The sequence below is a fragment of the Stegodyphus dumicola genome, chromosome 10 (genome assembly GCF_044657685.1).
Source record: "Stegodyphus dumicola isolate Sdum_Otavi_A_Nest chromosome 10, ASM4465768v1".
Taxonomy (NCBI): domain Eukaryota; kingdom Metazoa; phylum Arthropoda; class Arachnida; order Araneae; family Eresidae; genus Stegodyphus; species Stegodyphus dumicola.
This window is the reverse complement of record NC_140777.1, coordinates 123,504,503-123,526,240: the sequence shown is the minus strand read 5'-3', so window position 1 is coordinate 123,526,240 and position 21,738 is coordinate 123,504,503. Positions and strand designations below refer to the sequence as shown.

General features: G+C 31.8%; 1 protein-coding gene and 1 long non-coding RNA gene across 4 annotated transcripts in view; both read right to left on the bottom strand.

Moving 5' to 3' along the window:
• LOC118198543 (ribosomal protein S6 kinase-like 1) overlaps window positions 1–21,738 on the bottom strand; it is a 190,397-nt gene that overhangs the window by 121,259 nt on the left and 47,400 nt on the right. The gene's annotated exons all lie outside the window — the stretch shown is intronic.
• Window positions 1,831–17,810, bottom strand: LOC146995087 (uncharacterized). Its single transcript, XR_015043691.1, has 3 exons — window positions 17,368–17,810; window positions 6,086–6,128; window positions 1,831–2,275 (listed from the first exon to the last, which is right to left on the bottom strand). It is a non-coding gene; the product is annotated as an uncharacterized LOC146995087 (long non-coding RNA).

Genomic DNA, 21,738 nt, shown 5'->3' with positions numbered 1-21,738 from the left:
CTGTGGGCATTGATTAAAAACACTGTATTTTTTAAAATTATTATAACAGTTCACAAAAGTTACTTCAATCAAATCTTGTAATTCCATCTCAAACTAATTTGTCATTTATATGTTTGCATCTAAATTCATTTAGTTGTGTGAATGTGAAGTATGGACATTTTATTATTGCAGTATGAGGACAAAGTGCGTTTCCTTAAAGAAAAAATTCGTTTTACTCTTTTGATTTCTCGTCTAAAACGAACTACTGAGAAACTTCCTTGGCATGATATGAAAATCATTCGCAAATAATATCGTATTTGATTAAATCGCTTTTTGGCGTTGATAAAATAAAGTACTGAAAGTACGTGAAATCGCATGAAAATGTATTTTTACCCTAAGCAAAATACTTCCGTTTTACTGAAAGTATTATCGAATAAAAAGGTCCGAATGATATTTGATTATGAATATTTTACTGTTATGAAGATGTGTTTATTTCCGAATTTCGAAACGGTTGGGACATAAAATTCTCAGCAGGTAAGAGTAAATAATTATCAAAAATAGTTGTGAGTGGAAAAAATGTAAATAGCTTTTTATAAAATCGTCACAAGCATTATGCAGAGGTGGAAAAAATATGATGGTGATCTGGGTGATGCAAAAAATTTCAAAAAAGGAAATAAGGATTTCTGATCATTTGTCTATATCAAGATTTGAAATTACACAATTAGATGCTCAGATAAAAATAGACAACTGTAACTTTCACGGAGGACTTTGGATGGGAAAACAATTTGTTATTTACGAGTACGGTTAATTAAAACAAAGGAGAGCTCTCTCTGTATGGGAAGGGATGCCTTCTTGGAAGACTTTTTAAAGAAAACTTGTTTGTATTTACGATACAAGTGGGAAAATTCAATTCCAGATCAAACTACTAGTGTTCAGTGACGTTACTGCCCGATCGCTAGTGGACGTTATTTATGACTAAGGACTGATGATCTATGTTAAATTAGGAACTGATTACCGTTTATTTTTAAATTCATTAGTTAGTACTTATGCTTGGGGTTTTACTAAAAAGGCCAATATATGCAACCCAGGCAGCATGCATTCGTAAATTGCACAAGAAAAATACGTGCAATTTACGAATGGCCTTTCGTATAAAAAATGTTCAAGTTGAACGTAAAAATATCATAAAACGTGTCCAGTGGCAATTACTATATATTTACGTACATTTTTATGTTATACAATACGTAAATTTTACGTAAAATTTAGGTATATTTACGCGAGAGACTGCTGTTCATTCGCAGTTTTCTTTGCATATGCGAATGACTGGTAAAAATTTAATCCGATGTCTTCTCCACATTACTGCGTATAAATGCAAATTTTTTACAAAAAAATGTCAATTTGCATAAATCTCCAGTTACCTTTTCACTGCATTTTTCATAAAATGTACTTATTTTAATCTCATATTTTTTATATAAATCTATGCAAAAACTTTCTGCATGCTATGATTAAAAGGTAAAATGTCATTTTTATATCAAATTTTTACATATCTGTCTTTTAGTTATGTACAGCAATATGGAATATATATAACTGGAAAATTTAAATGCCCTAATAAATGAAAAAAAAAATTCTATTAAAAAATTATGTAACACTTAAAGGCTGAAAATCACTTTTAATATTTCATTTCAAAGTGACTACAAAATATGCACTAAATTTTGTAAACATCAATGTTTGAAATCAATTAATGCTATTGTTCATTTACATTTTTGTTTACTAAATTCATTTCATAAATTTAAATCTAGTAAACAACTGTATTTTTTTTCATCAAACAGCTTTATGGTATTAAATGATTTAAAAGGAGGCAACTGGACAAAAGAAAGCAATTAGAAGTTGGCTAATTTTTTATTAATTTGTTGTCAAATGCTGTGCATTTTAGATTATGCTCATATGATGACAATGAGTTATTTAAATTATAAAATTATTATGAACATATCCCACATAAATTAACACAAGTATCAAATTTCAAGTTGTTTGAAGTATTATGAACTGTAATACTTGCAAAAGAAATACACATGAAATTAATTTAAGAATTAGGTTTATTTTACAGGTATTCGAAAACTGCAATTACTGTTAAACAATAAAAACCAACATTAAATCTGAAGAGCATAATTTTTCAATAATAAAATTCAACACAGATTTCATCCAACTTCGCCATATTTGTTCTATAGTTCGCTGTCTTTAATATCCTGCTCGATTTTTGTAAAAGTGAATTATTTGTCACCCAATGTTTTGAGAACAGCTCCTAAACAAGAAAAAGAAAAATTTGTAATAATTTCAAACTTCAGATGTTTTCAGTTTTTAAATATAGTTGAAGTATTAAAAGATGCATATAAAATGCACTGAGTGTTTCATATTTAAAAATGTACATTTCAGTAATTAAAAATTTAAGTTCATACTATCACACAGTAAACTTCAATTATATACCTTACACAATGCCTATAATTTCAAGTAAAAAATACCTAAAGATTTGTTTAGAATTGCAAGGTTAAGAAAGTCTTTAATGGCTGTGTTTGTATTTAAGTACACGAGAAAAAATTTAATTTTGTATTAATTATGTTGCATTAGCCTTTCCAATTTTACTCCTACATATAGTAATATTCGCTTTCTTACAGATAACTTTTTCTTAAATAAAGAGTAAGCAGAAAACTAATCACAACACTATATACATATAACAGAATACTTCATAAACATGTCATTAACATACGTATACGCATTAACAGGCTATTTTACACATTTCAATAAACCAGAAGCCAATACACAATCAAAAGTATTATCAGTAAATTCCTCCAAAATCAGAACATAAATCTTTAATTATGCTAACAATGACATCTCAATTAAGACACAATAACACGCTGAATAAATACTAATTCAGAAGTCAAACAACAAAAATCAGCGTTATATTTACAAATTTTTCACAGGACTAGTTTCGATGGATTTACCGAACCACCATCCTCAGCCGCAAAACCGCAAATGAACAAGATAGGAAATAATGATTAGATAAGATAAGAAAGCCTGGACAAGAATATACATGTCATTAACATATGTATACGCATTAACAGGCTGTATGCAGCTGGACATCTCAGTTTGCAATATAAAATATTTCAAGTCTACATTCATGTGCATTCTAAGCAAACAGAAAGCTGAATAACAATAAAATTATAAATACCATAAAAAAGTTAAAAGCCACACACAATGATAGCAAGACTAAATGAAGTCTTCCTTCAAAAATCAATTTAAATTCAAAAATTTCCCTTCCTATTTAACATCCCAAAATAGGGTTACTGCTTTCACTAACTAAATTTCCTGTCTTGGCAAAATAAAAATTGTCACTTCTGTTGCAGGAAATATTTGCTGCAAACTTTGTATGCAAATAATCCAGTGAAAAAAAATTTAATTGTGGCTTGAATATTTTCTTTATTAAATAAATGAAAAATTCCCACGTAATATTAATTTATGATCCACATGAAGCTTTTTACCTCGACCATATCATGCAGCTATTTTAAAATATATACTCTCATATAAAAGCCACAGAATTTTTTTACCAATACTAATATGGTATAAATCATTAATAAATCTTCTAAAAACAGCCCAAAAATTTCTGAATTTGATACCCAAAACATAATTCTACGTAACTGTTAATGTATGCATTTGCTTGCACATACTTAAAATGAATTATGCACACAAAAACTTAACGTAACATATTAACTTTAATAAATTCTTAATTAGCAGGATGATTCAATTAAGGCAAATATGAAAGAAATTTACCTGGTGGAATAGTTGTAAAAGATATATTTAAAAAAAGCTAATACTGTTTACCTTACACATGGCAGAAATTGAGTAAACTGTATGCAGCTGGATTATTTATTAGGAATAGAAGTTAGATCAAAGTACCAGTTCTGGAAGGCTTTAAACATTTGGGTGCAAAGAAGCATCTCAATTTAAAAAAGAATAAAAGCTAATAGAATTTTATAACTTTTACAATCTAGTACAAATATTAGACACATAAACAACACTAACTACAATCTAGTACAAATATTAGACACATAAACAACACTAACTACAATCTAGTACAAATATTAGACACATAAACAACACTAACTACAATCTAGTACAAATATTATACACATAAACAACACTAAATGCCATTATTTACTTGCATACTTTCCTTCTTTGTGTACTTTACTCCTTAATTTTTTAGGATATGATTTAGAAACAAACTTATGGTAAAAATGTATACTGGTAAAAAAAAAAAAAAAAATATTGCTGAAACTGATAAGTCCTTTGAATTATATACTATAGTGCAAAGAGGGATAGAATATGTGACTAAATATGATAAATCAGATTATAGAAAGACAGACAGCATTTCCAACTTATTAAATTCAATTACATCTTACCTTTGTCAAACCAATATTAGTACTTTTCCATTTTGCCGGTGCAAGCGATAAAGTCGCCCAAAATGGTACAACCAATGCCAAACAGAATACCCTCGCTGGTAACCTTTTACGTTTCATTTTCAAAACACGTCGCAGCTATTTCTATCAGATTGAATGTTTCTTTCAATACTGGGATACAGTTACATAGAATTTTTACCAGATAGTTCAATTATATGTCCTAAGGCCATTTGCAGTAATTAAATCAATTAGGATGCAATCACACACTCACTCCAAAATATAGAAAAGGCAAAATCAAGGGTTAAATTCATCAATTCTAATGAGAATGCACTAGCAAAGTAAAGTTTACATAATTTGAGTAAGCTATTCATACGAAATGAAATAATTCTTGCATTTGAACTTGTATTCCAAATTAAGATTGAACTTGAAATTAATGTAGATAATTACTGAGAGAATTAGTGTAGTTTAACGTGAGATGAGATCACTTGGGGTCACGTGATATGAAACGGCGAATCAGAATGTTGTACCATGAAAGCATAGTAAATTCTTAAATTAATCTCTTTTTACAAATACAAATTAATGTCTTTCTACAAATTCATTGTCTTTATTTATTATCATTTTACAAAATTTTAAACGATATTAAAATGTTTATGCCTTTAAAATAAAAATTTCTTAGAACTAACATTTCTTAACATTTTTTATGTGTATACTGCGTGTTGTCGGCAATAAAGTCTGCTTGACAAGATTTGAAATGGAAAAGTACCCCGATATTTTGAAATTTTTTTTATAATTTTCATAAATTTACTATTTTAGGGAGGCTTGGTAGCACAGTGGCTAGTGTATCACGCAGCAGCACTAGAGGTCCAGCGTTTGATTCCCAGGCCGGGCAAGGTTGAAATAGCCTTTCATCCCTTGAGTGGGTCGATAAAATTAGTGCCAAGTTCCATTTGGGACTTAATACCAGGGGGCCTGCAACAAGCTGACAACTTATGCACAAACACCACAGAGCTCACCATCTAGAAGTAGATATCAAGGCATTGCCAGCCATGGCTCTCTAAGGGCTGTTTGTGCCATCCAGTTTAGTTTAAAGTTTTACTATTTTAGTAACATAAAAATACATCTGTAACAGGTTTGGTTTTGTTTATTTGATTACTGCAAAGCACAATAGGGCTATCTGCCTAAGGTGAGGAATGCCTTCGTAAAGGACTTTCTAAGGGAAACTGGCTCGTATATATGTTACACATGGGTAAACCATGGAAACGGCAATGCAGCCAGACCGTTCACGGGATTCAAACATCGAACCGAACTACCAGTGTTCAGCGACTTCAACAGCGAAGCTGGGCCGTTGGCGAGCCTTCTATTACACAGGACCTGTGTGTGCAGGATCACCTTCGAAATTAAGAGAGTTGTATTTAAAATCGGTGCTAAACTAAAGCTGCTTTCTTGCCTAATTTTATACTATTGAAAATACCGGTAACTGTCAAAATTATTCATATTCAATATGTGCAAGATTATTAATGAGCTACCAAATTGCAGTTAACTATCTAATATATTACATTCAACGTTATTCTTTTTCTTTTTGAATGTCAGGTTTTCTTTATTTCTGCTAATATATCTGTAACAGGACATAAAGACTGATTTAATGCAGAATAGAAAATTACCTTGTAACATATCCAATACGACTTAGTGGCAGTACTTCATTCTCTAGAAAAAACATTTTAAATTATTATACTTAAACAAAAAAATTCATATTTGTTACAGCAAAATATCATTAACACAATAAAACAGAGTTGAATGCAAATCTAGTTTAACTCCATTCTTGAAAACTAGTTTATTACTTTCAATTTAATTTAAAAATAATAAAAAATAAGGTACGTATTATGATGACTACCTAGATATCTCGCCTAAACTGGCTGTTGGGAATGGCATCACTATGCCAGCGAATAAAAAGCCAGATAGAGACTGACGTCATGGGACGCCAGAGGAGAACGGAACTGTTGTGGTTCAGTTAGCTAAGCACGATGTTTGCATGATGTGCTTAGATAGATATTGTAGCTAGATAAATACTCTTTATTCTTTTAACTTGTCTTTATGTGTAAATAAACCTTTTTTGCTTAAGTTTAAATGAAGTGCTCCATTTATGACAAGATAGCTGTTAATTCATCGGGTAGATGACTTACAAATCTCTTCTGAGCTAGCCATTGTTTGAACTTAACGCCTTACGTAAAGTATCATTTGTGGCGCCAAGATGTGGGGCACGATAAAAGCTAAAATAAAATTAAAATGGAGCTTACACAGCTGAAAACCGAAAGAAAATGTCTAAGAACTTCCTTTACCACATGTGCAAAAAAAATTGATGCAGAACTGAAATCAAATATTCCTGATTTGAAGCTACTTTCGATTCTGGAACAACAGCTTAGAGACAAGTTTAATCGACTTGAAATTTGCCAAAAGGAAGTAATGTCGCTAATTCTACAATCTAAAGAAGCTGATAAGCTATATGAAGAAGATTTTATTTCGTCTGAACCTTACAGAGATAAATATTTTGAACTGTGTTCTCAAATCGAAAAGCTGTTGAAGAATCCTTTACCTACTGAATTACCAGAGAAGCACAAATTTAAACTGCCGAAGATCAAACTAAAGAAATTCAACGGCGAAGCAAAAGAATTTTTGACGTTTTGAAGCCAGTTTTTGAAGATCCATGAAGATCCGACGATTCCAGATGAAGATAAATTCCAGTACCTCCTGCAAGCAGTTGTTCCTCAGTCCAAAGCCGCACGGGTAGTGGAGAGTTTTCCGGCAACGGTGTCGAATTATCCGAAAGCAATCGCCCAGCTTCGAGAGAGATTTGGAAGAGAAGACTTACTTGTACAGATATACGTCAGAGATCTTCTAAGCATGGTTATGCATAATGCAAGCAGTGGACGTGTGAAGACGGACCTTCCCACTCTCTACGATGATTTAGAAACCAAGATTAGAGCTTTGGAAAGTCTTGGAAGAACGCAAGAGAAGTATGGTGATTTCTTAACGCCTTTAGTTGAATCCTAATCCTGCCCGTCTGAAGAAGTATTAATTGCTTGGAAGAGAAACAGAAATTTAAAAGAAGCACCTCAGCTTGATGACCGATGCCTTAAGAATTTGATGAATTTTCTGAAACAAGAAGTGAAAGGAGAAGAGATGGTCGTGTTAGCCCGCACTGGGTTTGGTTCTAATCATATTTCTAAGAAAAAAGATACACTAAATAAAAATTTAGATTTCACCACCGCAGCTGCGTTAGTAAGTACATCAAATTCTGAGACCCCAGGTAAGTGCAATTTTAACTGTCTTTTTTGTGAAAAACGGCACCCAACTAAAGAATGTTTTTCTGCTAGAAATATGACATTAGAAGCTAAGAAAAATATATTAATTAAAAAAGGGGCCTGTTTTGGATGTTTCAGATTTGGACACACTTTTAAAACATGTCAAGTAAAAAATTCTTGCATGCACTGTAATAAACATCACTATTCTTTAATGTGTCCCTATCGCCAAGAAAAAGCACCGCAGCTGCGTTAGTAAGTACATCAAATTCTGAGACCCCAGGTAAGTGCAATTTTAACTGTCTTTTTTGTGAAAAACGACACCCAACTAAAGAATGTTTTTCTGCTAGAAATATGACATTAGAAGCTAAGAAAAATATATTAATTAAAAAAGGGGGCTGTTTTGGATGTTTCAGATTTGGACACACTTTTAAAACATGTCAAGTAAAAAATTCTTGCATGCACTGTAATAAACATCACTATTCTTTAATGTGTCCCTATCGCCAAGAAAAAGGCACAAATGAAAAGTCTAAAAGGGACGTAACTAAAACCAGTACATTAACTAATAACTGTAAAATAGAAAATGTTTATTTAATGACTCTAATAGTTAAAATTAAATTTAAGAATGTTGAGCTTAAACAGGGTTCATAGCCACATTTTGGTTAAAAAAGTAAGCACCTATAAGCACTTTTCAAGCACATTTTAAGGAAAAAATAAGCACCTGTCTAATTACATTATACACAACTGCATAACCTTAAAAGAAAAATTAGACTTGTAATTTAAAATATGAGCAATGCAATATTTATTAAGAGAATGTGCATTACCTCAACAACGGAAAACAATTAACTTTTTTTTTTTTTTATTTTAAATGACAGTTCAATTTACAGAATTAGTTTACAATGAGAGAAAAAAAAACTATGCAGAACTAAACTATATTACAAGATTTAATAATGATATTTCAGTTGAAAATATAGAAAATAAATAATAATAAGCCATATTAATTGTATTCATTTGGCACCTAATAATAAATACAATTTATTTTTCCACTCATATTAATATTTAAATAATTTAACTTAAATCAAAATTCTGAACATTTTCTAAATTTTCATTGCATAACAGTTTTCCCTTAACATATATTCCAAGCAAAGTAATTTAAGTAAAAAAGAGGCACGTTTCTGAAATCAGAAGACGGGAAATTGCTTCCTTCAGTCATCCTTTAACAGTAAAAGCTTAACCCGCATTCTCGGAAATTCCCGAATATTCCAGATAGTAACTGGAAAAAGAGGAGTGAGGGAAATTGTAGCCGTTCTTTAGATTTCTCAGCCAAATAAATGATTTTGACGTTTCGATATGTGCATCATATAAAAATAGACCAACGGAACTGAGAAATATTCTGCTTAGAAAGTACAGTAAAACTCTTTTAAGTGTTCATAAACAAATCTCAGACTGAACATCAAAATTAATTATCAATGCAAAATACCGCAAACGTTATTGTGCAATACGTGCGGCATAATTCTTCCATATGTGATTTTACGCAATCGGAATCAACACCTGCCGGTATTCGGAGAATAAAGAACTAAATAAAGGGGGAAAAAAAAGAGAAAGAAAGAGACTTATTAATCTGGGTTGTTTCTGATTCTAATTTTAACAGACTGTATTAAATTTCCGGAATAGAATCAATCTTCGCTTGGGTTGGGTAGACCGCAAAAACTTTTAGTCCTATTCAATCCAGATTGGACAGTGACAAAAAAAAAGTCCGCTGCTTCAATATTAGAGATTTTGCGGAGAAACTCCCAACCTCCGTACTGTATAATTAATGTATTGACAAAGAAAATGAAATTATTTTGACTATTCGATTACTTTCCTTTTATTTAAGCCATTCCGAATATTATTCCTTAGAAAGCTAATCTGTGTAAAAACACACCCATTTTTGGAAGTTTATCTATACTTCAGTAGTTACTGCAACTGTATTATTATAAATATTCATACATATGCTCATAATATAAGCATAACAATCATAATAAACATGAATATGAACTGACCACGCGAAACGAGAATGCAAATTATTAAAATCTTGATAAAAATTCAAACGTGTGCAGTATTTGGGTGGGAGGAAAAGAATACTAAATGTACCGGAATTTTCTACCGTTTTCAATTCTTTGGCCAATAGAACGACGTGCACCTGTCTGTACTCTCGTGCGCACCATAGGTTACGTTAATGCAGAGGAAGGGGGGGAAGGCAATTTCCGGGAGTATGATTCACCATCTGACGTTGCATTTAGAAAAGTTGTTTATTTAGTTTCGGCTTTGGTACGGGGAAAAAATGCGCGTTCATTAAAAACAAAGGATTAAAAAAAAAAAAAGCACTAAAAGCAAAAAATAAGCACTAAAAACAAAAAAATAAGGGCTTTAAAGAAAAAGTAAGCACCTATAAGGGCCTTTATATTTTATTTTCAAATATAAGGACTTATAAGCACTTGTAAGGATCGCTACGAACCCTGTTAAAGTACGCACATTATTGGATACAGGTTCTCAGCATTCGTATGTCAGTAAAAAATTAGTAGAGAATTTAAATTTAAAACCATTAAGGCAAATTAAATTGAAGCATTTGTTATTTGTTTGGAAGAGACGCGAATGCAGATTCACAATGTTTATAATTTGTTGATTTCGGCATTAGATGAAACTTTCTCCTTTCAAATCGAAGCACTTTCCGAGAGCAAAATTTGTGGCACAGTGCCAAAAGTGAACGACAGTAAAATTATTAATGAACTGAAAGATAGAGGCGTCAGTTTGTCTGATTTGGGTTCTTCTGATCGTGAGATTTATCTGCTTTTGGGAGCGGATATTGTCGGCGCTTTATTTACTAATAAATCTGTTCGGTTGGAGTCAGGGTTATTTTTGATTGACACTTGTTTGGGACATGTGTTAATTGGGAAGCATGAGTCATTTGAAGATAGCAATGATGATACTGTTTTGAATGCAATTTCGTTGTATGTTAGTAATTATTCGATAAAAGATTTATGGTCTTTAGAATCCATAGGTATTTCAGATCCCATTGAAAATAATAGAAAGAATTTTGAACATTCTAGAGTTTTGGAAGAGTTTAAAAATAATGTGAAAATTCTTTCAGACCGCAGATATGAACTTTGTTTACCTTTTAAATCTGATGTGGCCGATTTGCCGACAAATAAAGATTTAACTTGGAAGCAGCACGAAAGGATGTGCCAGCGAGCACAAGATAAAGCATTTTTAGAAGAATATACTACGATTTTCCGGGAATGGGAAAAATTGAATATGATTGAAAAGGTAACTGATAATGCTGAGACGGGACATTTTTTACCTCATCCGCCAGTAATTAAGGACAGTACCACTACAAAAATCAGACCTGTCTTTGACGAGTCAGCCCGAGAAAGTGGTAAATGCTCTTTGAATGACCTTTTGTATAAGGGTCCGAACTTATTAGAAATAATTCCAGAGATACTTCATAGGTTTCGAATTCATCTAATAGGATTATCTTCAGATATGGAGAAAGCATTTCTGATGCTAAGTATAGCCCCTCAACATAGAGTTTTCTTGCGGTTTTTTTATCCGTCCGAGAGTGAACAGATTGTTTACCGACATCGCAGAGGAGTATTTGGGTTAAAGTCGAGTCCATTTTTATTAGCAGCCTCAATTACACATTTATTAGATAATGTACCATCTGAATTTGATGCTGTAGCACAAAAGCTGAAACATTCTTTTTACGTAGATAATTGTGTTTCTGGTGTTGCAAATATTGAGGAGTAGGAAGATTTTATTGTAAATGCAAAAGATATTTTGTCACGGGGTTGCTTTAACTTAAGAAACTGGGAGAGTTATATAAAATGTAAGTATGTTTCTAATTGTACTGGTGTCATGAAAGTATTGGGAATTTTATGGGATCTTGATAAGGACGCTCTTAAGTGTAATTTAAACTTTGGTCTTGTAAGTGAAGATCAGAGTTTAACTAAGAGAATCATTTTAGCTACAGTTCAGAAAATATTCGATCCAATAGGTTTGTTGAGTCCTGCAATCTTACCACCTAAGCTTTTATTGCAGGAAACGTGGAATTTAAATCTAAAGTGGGATACTCCCTTACCAGATAATATTCAAATGTCCTTTAAAAGATGGTTTAGAGAAATAGATTCATTAAGAGATATCGAAATCTCACGTTATGTTGAAATAAATGATTCCACTGAGATGCATGTTTTCGTAGATGCGTGCAAAGAGGCATATGCCACCTGTATTTTTTTTTTCGAACGAGAACCTCTCAAGGGGTAAAAATTTACTTTGTTATAGCAAAAACCAGAGTTGCACCTTTGAAGAAAGTAACGATCCCTAGGTTAGAGTTAATGGCTTGTTGCATTGGTGCCAGGTTGGCATATTCAGTGAAGCAGATTTTAAATGTCCATGAGATTAAAACAATATTTTGGAGCGACTCTAGGGTAGCTTTATACTAGTTAAAAGAACGTGGTGATTGGACAGTTTTCATCTCGAACAGAGTAAAAGAAATAAATAATCTGTTTCCTAATAATGAATGGCGACATGTGCCAGGGAAAATGAATCCCGCTGATCTGATTTCGTGAGGGTGTTCCCCTAAGAAATTGTTAGAATCCTGCTGGTGGAAAGGCCCGGCATGGTTGTTGCTAGCAAGAGACAACTGGCCTGACACCGAAATATTGATAACAGAAACACCCGAAATAACACTTGAATAGAGAAAGGTTAGGTTATGTAATATTAATTTGACGGAAGAGAGAGTCCCGTGGTATGCCATTATATTCTCAAATTTCCATTCAATAGTTAGAATGGTTGCATGGATATTGAGATTTATCAGTAATGTAAGATCGCGTCATGATACTAGATTGAAAATGCTGAAATTCTGCTTATTCGTAATGTGCATGCTCAATTTTTTCCTAGTGAAACCTCTATTTGGAACTTGTGTGTTTTCAAAGATGTGAACGGAATTATCAGAGTTAAAACTCGAATTACTGAACGCATAGATAAGCCTTTCTTCATTTCACCTATTCTTCTTTCTGATATATATATATCTTTACTCAAAGACTGATTGAATATTTTCACCGGGAAAACTGTCATGCTGGAACCCAGATATTACTAAGCATATTGTGTGAAAAGTACTGGATTACAAGAGGAAGAAGAGCGATACATAGTGTTCTGAAGGACTGTATTAAATGTCGACGATACAAAACTAAATCTCTCATCACTGAACCAGTTTCTTTCTCTGCTGATAGAGTGGAAAATGCAGCAGCTTTCGAAGTACAGTCAAAAGTCTTTAATCCGGACTCGTTGGGACTACGGCGATTCCGGATTATCGATTTTTCCGGATTATAGATCATCAGTTTAAATCTGGTAAGATGGCATGCAGAAATGATAAAATTAAAAATATGAAACCGTAATTTATAAAATAATGAGCAATTATGATCTAAAGGGTATCCAAATTTACCAAAAAAGAAGCCTAATATTTATTTGTTTACTTTATTAAACATTTCTTTTAACGCGCGGATGCGTAAAGCATACCTTACGCATAGCCGAAATTAGAACATTGCAACCAGAAAACTATGTGATTTGTATTCGTGATATTTATAATGACGAGGAATTTGATTTAAATCATATCAAAGACGGAGTACATCGAAACTAAATACTACATTTAGTAAGGAATTATAAGCCGACTAAAATAAAAACATCTGCCCTGAAGATAACGATAGTGTTGACAGATCAACTTCCAGTTCATGTTCATCACATCGGGGCAACTTGTGCCCCCCCCCCACGCAGAGCAGCGTGAAATTGATAAACAGATTTCGGAACGGTTAGCTAAACAAAGGATATGCTTTTATCCATTTTTTGTAGCAATTCGTTTTTTGTTTGATGGACATCGAAACATACTTTCATTTTCTAGATCCTTTGGGAGCTCCAGCATCGGAAATTCTATTTGACATAATCGAAAGTTCAAGCTTACTTTTAGAAAATTGCTCTTACAGTCTGCAAAAAATAATAAGCCGGATCCAGTTTGAAGATTAAGGAACAACGCAATTATCAACATTAACTGAAATAGATAATTAGATAATTTTAGCTTATACCATCCGTTATACATTAAATGCGCGCACGAAAATGTATTCTGCACTTGCGCAGATGCATATGCGCAGTCGTAAATGCCTTGCGCGCACGAGTAAAACGCCTATGCGCATGTGTCTATGCGTCGCATGCGCAGAAAGATTTTAGCTTTGAGGTCCGGATTATAGATCATTCCGGATTACGGGTGTCCAAATTAACGACTTTTGACTGTAGTTAGTACTGACTTGGCTGGTCCCCTATTTGTATATCATGGGGACAAAGTACGGATAGTTCTCTACACGTGTGCTCTTTATAGAGCAATTCATTTAGAGTTAATAACATCGCTTTCCACTGATGCTTTTCTGTTATCATTTAGACGTTTTGTTGCTAGAAGAGGAAGACCTAGAGTGGTTTATACAGACAACGGTACAAACTTTAGGGGAGCTTATAATAACTTGTTAGAAATTGATTGGAGTAAACTAACTCGACAAACAGAAATACAGAAGATCGAATGGAAATTCATCCCCCCACCGCTGCCTGGTGGGGCGGATGGTGGGAAAGACTTGTTCAAGTAGTCAAAGAACTCCTTAGGAGAACATTGGGCAGAGTTGTTCTTACCTATGAAGAACTGGAAACACTTATGTGCGAATGTGAAAGGGTAGTAAATTCGCGACCCCTGATGTATTTATCCGAAGATACAGAAGACTTAGTTCCACGTACACCTGCCACGTTTTTGACCGATAGATCCAATTTAGATGTAACTGATATAGACACAGTAGACACCAATCATCTCAGGAAAAGGATCAGATTTCGTGCAAAATTAATGGAAGATCTCCGAGTATGTTTTCGAAAGGAATATTTAGGACTACTTATTCAGAAACGACAGCAAAATTCACAATTTCCAAATATTCGAGTGAATGACGTTGTGTTGAAAGGAGATGATATCAAGAAGAGATTGAATTAGCCTTTAGCCAGGGTTACGGAACTGATTCCAGGAAAAGACGGTAAAGTGAGAACAGTTATATTAAGAACGCAAACTAACAATTTAGTACGTCCGATACAACGAGTGTTTCCTCTAGAAATCCAAGATGATGATTTGTCAGGTTCATGTCATTCAAGTGATCCTCAAAAACATCAATCTGCTGTAAAATCTTCAGTTTCTCATCGTGGAGACGACTTGCGTACCTCTCATCATTCAGAAATTTCTGGGTCACCCCGATCTCCAGACTCAACTGATGTTTCCGATGTATGTGACAGTTCTAAGATTATAAAGACACGAGCTGGTAGAACTGTTAAGATGCCACTTAGACTGAACTTGATAGACTTGAATGTTTTGAGTAGCTATCCAGCAACTCAAAGGGGGGGAGGATGTTGGGAATGACATCACTGCGCCAGTGAATAAAAAGCCAGATAGAGACTGATGTCATGGGACGCCAGAGGAGAACGGAACTGTTGCGGTTCAGTTAGCTAAGCACGATGTTTGCATGATGTGCTTAGATAGATATTGTAGCTAGATAAATACTCTTTATTCTTTTAACTTGTCTTTATGTGTAAATAAACCTTTTTGCTTAAGTTTAAATGAAGTGCTCCATTTATGACAAGATAGCTGTTAATTCATCCGGTAGATGACTTACGAATCCCTTCTGAGCTAGCCATTGTTCGAACTTAACGCCTTACGTAACATATCACTGGCAATTCTTGTAGGTTATACAGGTTAACCCTAACATAGGTTATAGAGGGCACTAAGATAGAGAGTATTAATCCCACACTAGGGACTCTTAACATTTGGTGGGAACAGTTTGAAAAGTGAAACGGATATTTATAGTGAACCAACGCAAAACAAAAACAATTGTCCTTTAGGGACAAAGCCCCTTTGGACTAATAAATAAATTAACAGCTTTTAGCTATTTTTTCTTCTTGTAAAAAATAGACATACAGAATATTTTTAGAAAATAACAGTACTTTAAGCATTTTCCACATATTTAACACAATAATAATTCATTCTAGCTCTGTTGCAATACTGGCAAAGGTACTCCTCTGTTATTAGGACGGGATTCAGAAATGTACAATAAAACCTCGAGATACGAGGAAAGTATGAGCAAAATACGAGCATTGACTCGAGTAACGAGCAATGAGCAAGGCTGTTGTTATGGGTGGCGCCATTTCCCTATCTGGCTCAACTCTGGGAATCCCCTCGTCAGATCACTCAGTATTCTTTTATATACGTGTTTGTGCACTTGTAAGTTAATTGTTTTGACATTTAATGTGAAAATAATTATTTCAAGATGCCTCGCAAGAAGATTGTTGCCTCAGATAAAGCTGCAAAGAAAAATAAGGAGACCATGGCCATCGATATCAGGAAAGAAATCATAGATAAACATAAGCATGGTGATGGAATTGGCGAAGACTTGCAGCCTTTCAACATCGAAAATCTACACTATTCTGAAGAAGCAGGAAGAAATTAAGAAACTTGATTTAGCCAAAGGAATTATCATTGCTTCCAAGCACCATAAAAGTACTCCTAGATGTTGAGAAGCTGTTGTTGGTGTGGATTAATGAGAAGGAGTTAAAAGGTTGGTAAGAAAGTTAAACTATGGTTATATTATTTACCAGTGTTATTTATTAGGAAAAATTGACTTGATATTAAAATGTTGATATTTTTTGGGGTGTGTAACGGGTTAACTGAATTTCCATTATTTTCAATGGCGAAGCTTGTTTCTAAATACGAGAAATTCGCTATACCAGTTGAATGCTGGAACGAATTAAACTCGTATCTCGAGGTTCCACTGTAGATATGTAAGCATGTGTATATGCATGTATGCGCATATATGTGTATGAGTATACACAAAGAATATACACATGCACACACGAGCACCTACATTTAAAAATGCATGCATATAGACACACATTTCTGAATCTGGTCCTGATAACACAAGAATACCTACATGAATCATATGATTTACATTAATCAGTTTTATTAGAATTCTTAAATGCAGAGAATTTACATTAATCAGTTTTATTAGAATTCTTAAATGCAGAGAATTTCATCTTCACTATCCGAAAATTCAGTTTCATTTCCAGCTGAAACTATATCAGGACAACCTCATTTATATTATTTCCCTTTAACAACTGAACATTTTTAAAACCTTTTCTATTCCATGGAAAACTAATGCTACATTAAACATATATTTTCTAAATCTGAAAATTTTAAGTTAGCTTAGAAACTGTAATCATTCTTAAAAAAGTTTGATTTATGCAGATGTTAGATCAATAAAATTACTTTCCTGTGAAAAAGTAATATGGCGTTGAACAACAAGATTTTACATATCAAGATATACTGAGTGAAAATTCCTGAAATGTTTTATTTCTAGGTATCTCACTGTGCAATAATTGTATGAATAAAATTACCTCCCTTTTTTAAAAAAAAAAATGTTTAGTAAATACTATGAAGAAAATTGGTTACATTATTTACAGTTCATAATTAATAGAAAATAAATCATTTCTTAGCTTATCAGAATTTATTTTTATCACATTCATAGAGGTAATTTAAACAAACATACCATTATGATTTCAATAACTATGAAATAGAAAATCCAAATCTGCGTCTTTGATGGTCTAGTATATTGGACGTCTCGTTTACTACAATTCAGCAGGGTGCTGACTCCCCAGACTGTAATATATATATATATTTAATTTACAAGGGAAAAAGAAACAAAAATATAAAACAATTTCTTGGTTTTATATAAGCATTTCTGCACATTTACAATTTTCATTTTTTTAACTATCTAGTTATATCAAAATACATGATTTAGTAAAATATAATTCAAATAATTTAAGGTATTTTAAATTAAATACTAACTTTTCAATAAATTTTTTCATGCAAGTCTAATAATCAACATAACTATCAAGTTTTGACTTCGAAAATTATGTTTAGAGAAACCTGAAGCTGCAGTAAATAGTAATAAATTTATTCAAAACTGAAAGTAAAGCATTCTTACTTTATTTTCTTTCTTTAACTATTATTTTCTTTCTTTTTTTTATCTTTTAAAACAACAAAATCAAACAAACAAAAAAGAAATGCATTCATGAAAGGACTTATGACTTACTTATTATTCATGAAAGGATGTATTTCAGTAATTACAAGTGCATTAAAATTCAGTAGATTTGGAACAAAGTACCTGTGTTTCTATCCCATAAAATTTCCTGTTTTAATAGCACAATATCTTTGAGTTAAAGATTATATATTAAAGCAAATTTATAAAACTAAATTCAAAAATTAGAAATTAAATTATTTTTAGGGAAAACACTAAGCAAATAAAAAAATTTTGATTTTCATAAATAAATGAAAGTTACATGGTTTATTTTTTGGTATAAGGTAGATAATATTTCCAGAACAGATTTCTGAACAATTAGTCATGTTAATATTGCCTTTCTTTTTCCATTAAAAGCTATTTCCTGCTTAATTACAGTATGCTTTAAGATAAATATTAAAACGTTTGAGTAAAAATAATATAACTATAAAAAGGTGAGACATATACAAACAGGAGTGACACAAACAGTAAGAAACAGACTAGTGCAAAATTTTTTCAATTTATTGATTTGGTATTCTGTCATTAACAGTACCAAATCCTGAAAATGAATCATTAGGCACGTACACAAAAGAACAACACATGGAAAATCACATTTCCTACACAGATGCTATTTATAAAATTTTATATAGGTGAAGAAAGTATGAGTATTAAACACTGAAAATATAAAATATTCACTTACTTTCTTCAAATAATTAGTAACATCGATGGATTCAGTCACGAACGCCAATCCACGAACAAACAGTATTCTTTGCGACCGCCATTGCTGACTTCACAAATATCCCGCCACAACCAGAAGTAGAAAGTGTCTGCTTTGCCATTGCTCAGTGAACAAGAATTGCAACGCTTTTTTTTTTTTTTTTTTTCTCTTTATAATTAAACATATTATGAATGCCTCTAAATTAGCATATGAAATGAACTTACTTTTGCATTATATAAATTTATATTCACAGCATCTCTGTATTAAGGTAATAATTCAATTTTTCTACGAAAAATAGAAATGTCTGTGTATGCGCATGCTCAGTGTATAATCGTAAATCCGGTTAATTTTTATAAGTTAGCGTAAAATTAACTAAATTTATAAGTTAGCGTAAATTTTGAGTTCATTTAACTGGACCCTTGTACTTATTCTGTAGATCTCCATATTAAGAATGTCTTTAACTGTTTCAGAAAAAATATAAAATATAATTATTTATTTACATTATTTATTTATTTTTTCCTCATATAAAAATTATTAAAATCGCTATATCATTTTCCCTGTACATTAAACAAAATTAAAAAATGTTAGCCTCATGTGATTTTTATAACAAAGATTAAAGGAACAGAAATATATGCAAAATATCAGGATTCAGCTTGCAATTTCATAGAGTTATTATTATTATTATTAAATAAAAATATTAGTATATCTTTGTTTATAATTAATGATCCTTTGGTCTACATTAAACTATTGTTCAAGAAGTTAAACATTTTCAAGCATCTTCTGTTCTATTTATTATTCTATTCCACGACATGAAAGATTTGCTAGTCTTATTCCAATTTAATTGCCCACATTTCATAAATAAAATAAGGTGAGTATTGTACAAAACTCAGTAAGTACACAAATTTAATATACAGGTGATTCCAGTTAAATGGGTAATAGGATTTTCATAAATGAAATTAAATTGTGTAAATTAATGTAAGTGTTGATAAAAATAAAAATAACAAATTTGATATAAGAAAATAAATAAGTTATTTTGAAGATCTTTAAATTAAGAAAATATAATTTTTTGCAAAAATGCACGTAAAGATTTAGCTGACATGTTAAAATTCATAGAAAAATTTTAGCATCATATATGAATGCCCCTTTTTTCATGTTCGTGGAAAAGGAAAACAAAGTGAAATGCCAAAAATGCACTAAATATTTTGAATTAATAAACTTCATTTTCAATCTTTTTAGACTTCGTATAATATCTGTAAAAGTGACGAATGAAATATACCATAAAGGCAGTAGTTTCTTTCAGAACATTCGGATTCGTATAATATGCGTAAAAGTGACGAATAAAATATACCATTATGGCGGTAGTTTTTTTCAGTACATTTGGATTCGTATAATTTTCGTAAAAATAACGATAAAGAGTCAACAGTAACTTCAGCCTTTTTCATTCGTATAAATTTTGTAAAAGTAACGTGCAAAAAATACCATACCCTTATTTCACCAAAATTTATACGTATATTTTTGGAGACATGCTGCCTGGGAAGTATTTCTTGAAATCAGTTTTCACATTTTATTAACATTTTATGTGCAGTTTATATGGCATCCTTCCTTCATGTCCACTCGAATGATTTCACAGCCTAAGAACAAAATAGAACTATTTAAAATTAAATATCTATGCTTCGCTTGAAATATTTCTCTTTGGTTTGGTTTACTTGAAAAAGCGCTTGAAGGCTATCTGAATACGGAGGGATGCCTTCATGGAGAATTGTCTAAGAGAAAATGGTTTCTATACATGTTACACAATGGAAAAATCATGAAAACATCCATGCAGCCAGCCCGTTCGCTGGGATTCGAACCGAAATACCCGTTTTCAGCAATTTTACTGCTTGGCCGTTGGTGGGCGCATCACCTTTTGAGATAATTATCATAATATTATATGTTTTAATGGGCATCAATAACAATCAATGCTTACTATTGTGATTTACATTTCCAGTGATGTTAATCTAGTAATTAATACTCTTGTATATTTGACGGCTCTGTGCCTACGAGCAGTAAAGCTTCAAACGAGGACTTCATAAGCGGAACTGGCTCATATCCACATTATACATGGGAAACCACCGTAATTAATACAAATGTGGAAATATTTTTCTTGTAACTGTCAATGATACCAATCGTATGATTTGATATTCACTTTCAGAGCAAAAATACATTGAGAAGGAAATCAATTTGGGGACAAATAAGAAAGAATTGATGAAATAAGTATTATAAAAAAGCAAATTTCTTTTATATTTTGGGTCATTTATTACCATTTACTTTGTGTTTTAATATCTTTTCATATTTTATTTCAGTATTGCTTTATTAATTCTTAGATATTTTGCAAAATGTGAAAAATCTGTGAAATTCATAAACTCTTTCAATTCTAAATATAATTCTCTTTCCCCGTTCTAAAAATATATTCTGGATATTATAACAAAAAGATATAGTAGTCAATAAATTAATATGCAACTATCATTAGTTAAAGTGCATTTTGGTAGTATATTCATGATAGTTGTGATGTGCACATGCTTCAAAAAGATTGCACGACTAAACAATTTTTTCACAGTTCTGGGCAGAACTGTGGTTTTAATTTCAAATAAATAAATAAATAAATAAAAATAAAATAGGCTTTCGCACAACGACAGTTTTTGACTAATTTTATTACAAATGTATGAAGAAAATTTCTTTTCATTCTCCAAAAGAAGTAAATATGTCAATGAATAATATGTTTTTCAATGTGCTATTAGAATAAGAAATCCATACTCGTCTGACGCAAATTAACTGATAGGTATTTTTAATCAAAATTTTGCAGGAGAGTATTCAAATATTACTTTCAAGCACTAACTACACCATACCTGCCAACCTCTAAAGATAAAAATTCAGAAGAACACGAAGAATTAATATCATGCTTTGATATTAAAAAAATAACAATTTATACAAAAAGAAAATTGTACTTACATTAGTAAATCTCAATTAAGTAGTAACTAAAAAATTTATTAGGAAACATAAAACAAGAACTTAATGTTACACAAAAAAATTATTGCAATGAATTTAGAGTGCATTTTTTGGCCTTAGCCAAAAATTCTTTGGAAAATTTCCTGTCATAACAATTA